Source organism: Talpa occidentalis, unplaced genomic scaffold, assembly GCF_014898055.3.
Source record: "Talpa occidentalis isolate TD23 unplaced genomic scaffold, MPIMG_talOcc4v2.1 talOcc4.730, whole genome shotgun sequence".
Lineage (NCBI taxonomy): Eukaryota > Metazoa > Chordata > Mammalia > Eulipotyphla > Talpidae > Talpa > Talpa occidentalis.
This window is the reverse complement of record NW_023605118.1, coordinates 5,395-14,497: the sequence shown is the minus strand read 5'-3', so window position 1 is coordinate 14,497 and position 9,103 is coordinate 5,395. Positions and strand designations below refer to the sequence as shown.

Genomic DNA, 9,103 nt, shown 5'->3' with positions numbered 1-9,103 from the left:
TACCTGAGTTCTGATTGTAGAACACAGAGAAGTCCTGAGGTCACACAAGCAGAGTTCCATGCAGGGAGGTATCTCAGAGTGTTTCTTCAGCTCTCTTCCTTACTTGTGCCCTTAGTGAATCCCCAAAGTCCTCTTGACCATTGGATACGTATATCAGCAGAGATGGATGGTGGAGGACAACTCCCAGGACCTTAGAGACTGCTCAATCCAAATTCTACTTCTACAGAGTAGGTAATAAAACCCCAGAATATTGAACTTCTTGGGGTCACAACCCCTGATGGTAAAGTATTATTGCGAATTAGCAATAGGTATCTAGATATAATTGATATCATTGATAAAAAGCATATCAATATTATTCAGAAATATATATTTTGTGTTAGATGGTTTCTCTAATTATGCTATAAAAACTTTTTATATCCTCCTCCTTAAAGAGAATCTGGGGCAGGAGAATAGAAATATTAGTTGACGAACATATGGTGATAAATGAGAATCCTGTAATGCTCAGGGTCCTTCATCGAGAACATGTTGAAAGTATGGATGATTAAGTGTATAAGATATAAGAAAATAGCAGTTATCGTAGGCCACTTCCTCAGGCCAGCTATGTGGAAGATGGCCAAATAAAAATGTTTTTTCCTCCAGTTTAAGGTCCTTTGGCTGAGAATGTTCTTTGTTTGAAAAATATTTAGGATGCTGTGCATACTTTCAGAGTACTTGTTATCTCTTTTATAATATGCTGCTTGTATGGCTGTGACTTCCTAGAAACCAGGAGACTCTGGGATACTAAAAACTTTTTTTTTTTTTTTTAATCTTAAATTTTATTTTTATATTCCCCCATACAATTGCAAGCGCCCCATTCTGACCCCAATCCTTCCCCTCCCGCACCCCAACCCCCAAAAAGTGTCTCTGGTTCATAGTTTTTTGTTGATTTTGATTTTCACTTTCTTATATTCATTTTCCTGGTCCCTTATTTAAGTTTTCTAGATTCCTGCTATGAGTGAGACCATCCGGTATTTTTCTTTTTCTTTTTGGCTTATTTCACTGAGCATGATCCCTTCCAGCGCCATCCATGTTGCTGCAAATTGCATGTGTTTATCTTTTTTGAATGCTGAGTAATATTCCATGGTATATATGTACCACATCTTCTTGATCCAGTCATCTACTTTTGGGCATTTGGGTTGTTTCCAAAGCTTAGCTATTGTAAACAGTGCTGCTATAAACATAGGGGTGCAGGTGCTCTTTGGAATTGATGTTTCTGTGTCCTTTGGGTAAATACCTAGGAGTGGAATTGCTGGATCATATGGAAGCTCTATGTTTAGTAGGTCCAGAAATCTCCACACAGCTCTCCATAGTGGTTGGACCAGTTTGCACTCCCACCAACAGTGCAGAAGAGTTCCTTTTTCTCCACATCCTCGCCAACATTTGTTGTTGCTAGTTTTTTTAATATGTGCCATTCTCACTGGTGTGAGATGGTATCTCATGGTAGTTTTGATTTGCATTTCCCTGATTGCAAGTGATGTTGAACATTTTTTCATATGTCTGTTGGCCATTTGCATTTCCTCTTCAGAGAAGTTTCTTTTTAGCTCTTCTGCCCATTTTTTGACTGGATTATTTTCTTTGTTGTTGCTGAGTCTCATCAGCTCTTTGCAGATTTTTGTGATCAGTCCTTTATCATTAGTGTTGGGTGCAAAAATGTTCTCCCAGTTGGTGGGGTTTCTCTTTGTTTTTGTTATTGTCTCTTTTGCTGTGCAGAAGCTCTTTAATTTGATGTAGTCCCAGCTGTTTATCTTTGTCTTCACTATCACTGCTTTGGGTGATGTGTCTGTAAAGATGTCTTTGATGTGCAAATCCCGTAGTGTTTCGCCTATATTTCCTTCTATGTATTTTATGGTTTCAGGTCTTATGTCTAGTTCTTTAATCCATTTTGAGTTGATTTTTGTGTATGGTGTGAGGTAGTGGTCAAGCTTCATTCTTTTGCATGTAGCGACCCAGTTTTCCCAGCACCATTTATTGAACAAACTTTCTTTGCTCCAATGCATAGTCTTTGCTCCTTTGTCAAAGATTAGTTGACCATAAATCTGTGGGTTTATTTCTGGATTTTCTATTCGATTCCATTGGTCTGTATGTCTGTTCTTGTTCCAATACCATGCAGTTTTGATGATTATGGCTTTGTAGTATAGTTTGAAGTCTGGGAGTTTGATGCCTCCATTTCCTTCTTTTTTTTTCAGTAGAGCTTTGGCTATTCGGGGTTTTTGGTGATTCCATATGAATTTCATCAATAATTGTTCTATTTCTTTGAAGAATGCCATTGAGATTTTGATTGGAATAGCATTGAATCTGTATATCGCTTTTGGTAGGATGGCCATTTTAATAATGTTTATTCTTCCAATCCATGAGCAGGGGATGTCTTTCCATTTCTTTGTGTCTTCTTCTATTTCTTTTAACAGTGTTTTATAGTTTTCTTTGTATAGGTCCTTTCCCTCTTTTGTTAGATTTATTCCCAAATATTTGATTTTTTTTGTTTCAATAATAAAAGGGGTGGTTTTTTTGATTTCTTCTTCAGATTTATTGTTTGTGTATAGGAAGGCTACTGACTTTTGCGTGTTGATTTTGTATCCTGCCACTTTACTGAACTGACTGATGAGTTGAATTAGTTTTTCTGTGGAGATTTTGGGGTTCTCTATGTATATTATCATATCATCTGCAAATAGTGATAGTTTGACTTCTTCTTTTCCTATTTGGATTCCTTGGATGTCTTTCTCTTGTCTTATTGCTCTGGCTAGGACTTCCAGTATTATATTGAAAAGCAGTGGTGAGAGTGGACATCCTTGTCTTGTTCCAGATCTTAATGGAATTGCTTTCAGCTTTTCACCATTGAGAATGATACTGGCTGTTGGCTTGTCATAGATGGCCTTTATGATGTTGAGGTATGTTCCTTGTGGGATACTAAAAACTTAACAGAGGACTTTAGCCTAAGGAATCGGAGAATCATATAGTGCAAGAGTATGGGAAAAATAAAAAACTACCACTAATTTCATGTCTACCATGTGTCAGGTATTTTGATAAACATTTCAAATAGTTTATCACATACTTTGAGAAATTATCACCATTTTACAGATAATAGAATCTAAGATAAAAAACAATGCTTCCTGCAATGTAAGTAAGTAGTTATAGAATCAGGATTCAAACGCACGTCTCTCTGACTCCAAGCTGTGTATTTCACCACTGCCTCTCTACAGTTGTTTTTAGGAAACTGCAGAAAACATTCTCTTGAAATTTGATAAACTAAAAGATGGGGTGGGTCAATTAAAATCTTTTGATACTCCAAAATCATCACCCTCTGTTCTGATTTTACATTCCTTTGGCTACATGTGCTCATCTTTAGAGGATCTCCTAAGGAATTTTACATGCTGAGGTCTGAAGGCACATGAGGATTGGACACTTTCTTTAAGAAGCAAAACTGGAGATTAAGGGGGTTAAGTCATTTGGCAAACAGGTGACCAGGTATGAGGACAAATTTTTCTTCAGGAGAAAATATATATAATAGAATCTGGGAGACAGAGTATAATGACAACTTTGGAGGCTACAAGAAGTCCCTGGATATTGATTTTGCTACCTGCATGATTGCAGTATGTTGGGCTCAGACAAAGGTCATTGATCAAGACCGTGATAACTTCAGGATGAAAACCAGCAACACGTTCAGTAACTATGACTTGGATTTCACAGTTGGAGTGGAGTTTGGCAGTACAGACATGTTCTGAACAGGCATTACGTTAAGTTGCTGATCACCTAGGAAAGGAAGGTTCTTGTATGTGTGCAAAGAGGCTAGAGTGGGCAGTGTGACTGAAGGTAGAGGGTTAAGTCTAGGGGCAAGCTGCACCTGCAGCAGATGTGTGGCAATGAGGCATGCCATCCAATTTTCAAAAGGGAGGCCTGCCATCCCATGTGCTCCACACTCCCACTGAGAGTTCTCTGCCGTCTGTGTGAAGCACCATGTGGACACTTCTGACAGCCCATTAAGGCACCCGGATGAGTTTTAGCCAGAATGAATATGTAGTAGAAACAGATATATTCTTCCTTCCTTGAAACCTAGCATTAAATTAAAAAAAAAAAAAAAAAAGAGGGCCTCCCCTGGTGGCCCAGCGGTTGAGCCCTGGGCTGCGAAGCTGCCCACAGCCTCTACAGCACCGGTTCGATCCCTGGCCACCGGCGAGGGTCCCACATGGTGCGCAGAACTCTCCTGGCACACCTGCTGTTCCCCTCAGCATCGTATTTTGTCAGTCTGCCTGTTCTGTTCCCCGCTCTGGCTCTGGTGAATTCTCTCACCCCTCTGCACTTCTGACTGTACCTGGTGCTTGTATAAATAAATAAATAAATCTTAAAAAAAAGAGAAAATGTATATTATATACATAAAATATTTTCTAGTTATTATTAGATACCTTTACTTTTGCATTGGACAGTTAGATAGGATATGCTGTGGTATTACTAAATAATTCTGCCTCATTCCATGGTGTATTAACTTGACTTTGACCTATTGTCTACCAGCCACCTTTATCTTTGCTTCACCCTTCCAGGTTAATCTGCAAGTCATAGTTTTTTAGGATGAGAGAAAAAATAATTTGGCTTTTGGATATCTTGGGGCTATCTGAAATAGCAAGCCATCTCCTAAAAAGATGGTGGAACTTATAGGGGGCATATAAGAGGGAAAATAGTGGAAGCAATATTACTGTCATGGAATAAACTGTCACCAGATAACAATAGACTGTGCTGAAGGTAAAGGCAGAGGTGCACACAGAAATCTATGGGGAGACAGAACAGCACTAAGTCTGAAGGAATTTCTTACAGAAAGGCTGGATCCAGGAGTGTGGAAACAAAAATTAATGGATATCTGGTGATGAGTGAGAAACCAGTAATATTCAGGAGTTTGGGGAGAATTTCCCTAAAAGTACTGATGATGAAAATAACCACAGTTATCATGGGTAGTTTAAATTTCATAAATGTAAGATATTTGAGCATTACTTAATGTGTCTAGAGGCAAAAGGCTAACATACAAACTGAGATATTGAGGATGCTAATATTTGGTTTGGATTGGCATGGAGGGAATATGATTTATAGTCAGCATAAATTTTTAGAATAACAGATTTGATTAAAATGGTAAAACATATCATGATAGCATATTCATTCTTAATATTATACAAAATGTATGATCGTTTTTGATTTTACACAAATAAGGTGCTCATACTTAGTGTTGTATGTTTTTGTCCTATAACAATATTAGAGAGTTCCCCTATTAAGTGTTAGAATCCATGGTTTGATAGCATTTGACTGTCACAAATCATAATGCAATGAAGTTTAAAATCTGAAAAGGTTTCATCACGAATACCAGGAACTTCTTAGAGTAGTTTTTGTTCATTCCTTAATAGATGCGGCTTCCAGATCTATAAAAGAATCTCTAATTCAAGTTTTTTATAGCCCCTTTTCTTGTGCATTATTGGTCCCAGCTGATCCCTACTGTATTGCTTCCCCCACATGTCACTTCACAGAATTCCCTAGAAGTTTCTAAACAATCTACCTCTTATAGTTAGTTAACAGTCACCCTCTTACAGATAGTAATCTGAGATTAGGGAACTATTACTTGGTATTTAGCTATTATACATTATCTATCTAGGCAGCACAGTAAATGTAATTATAAATTATTATGTGTTAGATTGTCAAATGAAAAATATTTTCTGTATACCTCTCCATTTATATTTCATTGTCATCAGTTTTTGTCCTCTTGGTATAATCATGTTCTTGGAAAAGTCATAGAGTTGAAGCCTGGTTGACTTTGAAGGAATTCTGTTTGCTAAGAAAACAAAGTGAAATTGAAGCTGATTCCATCAGGAGGGAAATTGTAAAGAACAAGGGGAGAAGAATAATGGAGGATAAAGATGTGTACCCTAACCTCTTCTGTCGAGGTGAGGGTCCCAAATAGGGAAGACACATGAGTTTAAAGGAAACACTGAGAAGAGTGGGCTTTTGCCCTGCAGCCTGTAGGTACCCCTAGTATTACTGCACTCTCCCATGTACAGGTTACTGTACCTGAGAAATAGTATTAGCATGTAAGGATTGGCTAATAGTGGGTACCCCTCAAGACAATGCCAGGTGTGGAAAGACCAATACACTGTGCCACTGGCTGCCAGGTGAGGGTACTCAGGATCTGGTGGGAAACTTGCCAGGGTGTATGGTCAAGGCTTCTGGTAAAGGGACACTCTGACTGAGAGCTATAGAGAAAATTGCTTACTACCAAGAGAAAAGCAGTTTGCAGCAAGCCAGTGGGTCTTGATGGATCCAAATTCTCTGAAAAGGCCATCAGATCCTGAGGAAATAGAAAACAGGCCCACAAGTGTTCCACACACAGGGTTTCCTAGCAAATACCATAGGAAGTGTCAGACATGGGTGTTGCAATGTTACCTTAGAAGATAAAATCACATTGCTAAAGAGGTAAGCAAATATCCTTAAAGTTAAAAATAAATGTTATCATGCAAGGGTATGTGTCAGTGAAGAAATTCACTGTATAGTTCTTTGAGGGTGAAAAGGCAGGGCTTTTAAGTACTAGAGAATTTGTGGTGGCTATACTTATTACCATTCTGGGATGTTTGATAGATGGATTGAGTCCATCCTTGGACTTGTAATTGGCTAAAACAAGCCTGAATTTTCAGTGATTAGGAGGACATTTTTAAAAATTTTATTGACATCATTGGTTTACATAGTTGTTAGTATTTTGTAAGTATAGGCTCTCCCTAAAAATCTCCCTAAGATTTATTTATGCATGCAAAAACTGGGGTACAGTCCAGAGGTGTGGGGGGTGAAAGGATTCACCAGAGACAGAATGGGGAGCAGAATAGGCAGACTGACTGAAATACACGGCTGAGGGGAGTAGTGGGTGAGACAGGAGAGGTCTGATGCACCATGTGGCTAGCTGTCTGGCCGGGGATCGAACTCCTGTTGCAGAGGTTGCAGATAGCTTCATAGTGCTGTGCTTAACCCCTTGCGTCACCAGGGAGGCCCCTTGGAGTATGCTTTAATTAGATGCAAGGCAGTTCTAGCTTCCCAGAAGTACTCAACATTTATGGTTTCATCAGTTTCAGATTTAGGGCTAGTTGGTGTGAAACATACCAGTTTTCATATCTCCTTGGCTAGTGCTGCTCAGGTGGAAAAAAATCCCATTATATGTTACACACCCATGCTCATCTTTAACCATGGGGGGCCCATGAGATAACAGAGGTCTACCAACTCCCCATCCTTGCATGCATTTTAGAAAGAAGCAGGGAAGAGGAGGAACATATGAAACAATTTAATTCCTTTCAAAAGGAATTCAGCTACCTAAAGAAAAATGCTTAAATTGTTGGGTGGGATGGAATTTATCATATTGCGCTAATAGTGCTTTTTTCCTCCATATTAAGGTGAGAAGTAAGGCACAGTTTCATCTTTTATTATAGCTGAGTTGTGTGTGTGTATTTGTGTGGGTGTGTGTGCGTGTGCGCATATGTATGCTGCATTATATTTATCTCATTTGTTCTTGGGCATTTAAGTTGCTTCCATAACTTACCTATAGTAAATGGTGCTGCAGTATATCCCTTGGAATTAGTGTGTTAGAATTCTTCTGGTAGATATCTAGGAGTGGAATTACGGGATCATATGGTAGATCTATTTTTAATACTTTGAGAAACCTCCATACTGTCTTCCACAGGGTCTGGATCAGTCTATATCCCTACCAACAGTGGGCCAGAGTTCCTTTTTCTCTACATCCTTGCCAACACTTGTTATTTCTGGTCTTTTTGAAATGGACCATTCTCACATATGTGAGGTAGAATCTCGTGGCTTTGGTTTGCGTTTCCCTGAAGGTAAGTGATGATGAGCCTCCTTTCGTGTGCTGGTTGGCCATCTCAGCTTTTCTTTGGAGAGTCCTTCTGTCCATTTTTTAAAATGGGTTTCTTTTTGTGGAGGAATAGGAGCTCTCTGTAAATGATAGCTCTTAGCCCCTTGTGAGATGTAGGAAGTACAGATGTTTTCTACCAATTAAGTAGTGTGAATTTTCATTTTAATGGTAATTTATTCTGTTATGCAGAAGTATTTTAACTCGAAGAAGTCCCACTTATTTCTGCTGTTGTTTCGGCTGCCAGTGTAGTCAGCTCCCCAAAGACATTCCTGAAGACAGTGTTGTGAAATGTTTTGCTTATGTTTTCTATGTATTTTATGGCTTCAGATCTTCCATCCAAGTGTTTCATCCAGTTTGACTTTTTTTTTTGGTATGTGGTGTGAGATAGTGGTCTAGTTTCATTCTTTTGCATGGGGCTGTTCAGTTTTTTCCAATACAAGGTACATTCATCACCGCTTCAAATTAGAAAGAGTAATGCTCCTCAAAGAAATTGTTTTTATGAGGAAAATAATGGTTTCTTATTACCTATTATTTCTTTTCAAATAAAGGGAGTCTAAAACCCAAGCATGTTCTATTATTTCTCCCCACATCCATTCTTTTTCCTCCTCTGCAGTTACTAGTACAGAGAATTTGAAGATTTCATGTTTAACAGTTTCCTAAATTGTCAATTGTAGTTGTCAATTTTCTTTTTCTTTTTTTTAATAGATTTATTTATTTATGCATACAAGAATGGGGGTACAGGCCAGGGGTGGGGTGCGGGCGTTGAGAGGATCCACCAGAGACAGAGTGGGGAACAGAACAGGCAGATTGACTGTAATACACTGCCGAGGGGAGCAGCGGGCAAGTCAGAAGAGGTCTGCTGCACAATGTGGGTTGCTCCCTGCCTGGGGATCGAACTCGTACTGTGGTGACTGTGGTTAGCTTCATAGGTTGCGTCTTAACCCCTTGCACCACCAGGGAGGCCCATGAAGTTGTCAATTTTCTTTAATGTCCTATATAAAAAGTCATATATATTACTCTAGTTTCCCTTAAATAAATGCCAGACAAATATGTCATTTTCCTTTCCTTCCTGCGAAGACATTTCAAATACAATAATAAAAACAATTATAAGAACACAATAGCCAACAATAATATCATTGATCACAAAGTCTGTAGGAAATAATGTTTTGTAGCACCTACTGGCAT

The 9,103-nt window shown here is 38.7% G+C and overlaps 1 pseudogene; it reads left to right on the top strand.

Annotated features, from left to right (window-relative positions):
- Nucleotides 1-3,503: 3,503 nt before the first annotated feature.
- Nucleotides 3,504-4,006, top strand: LOC119233303 (retinol-binding protein 2-like; annotated as a pseudogene).
- Nucleotides 4,007-9,103: the final 5,097 nt, after the last annotated feature.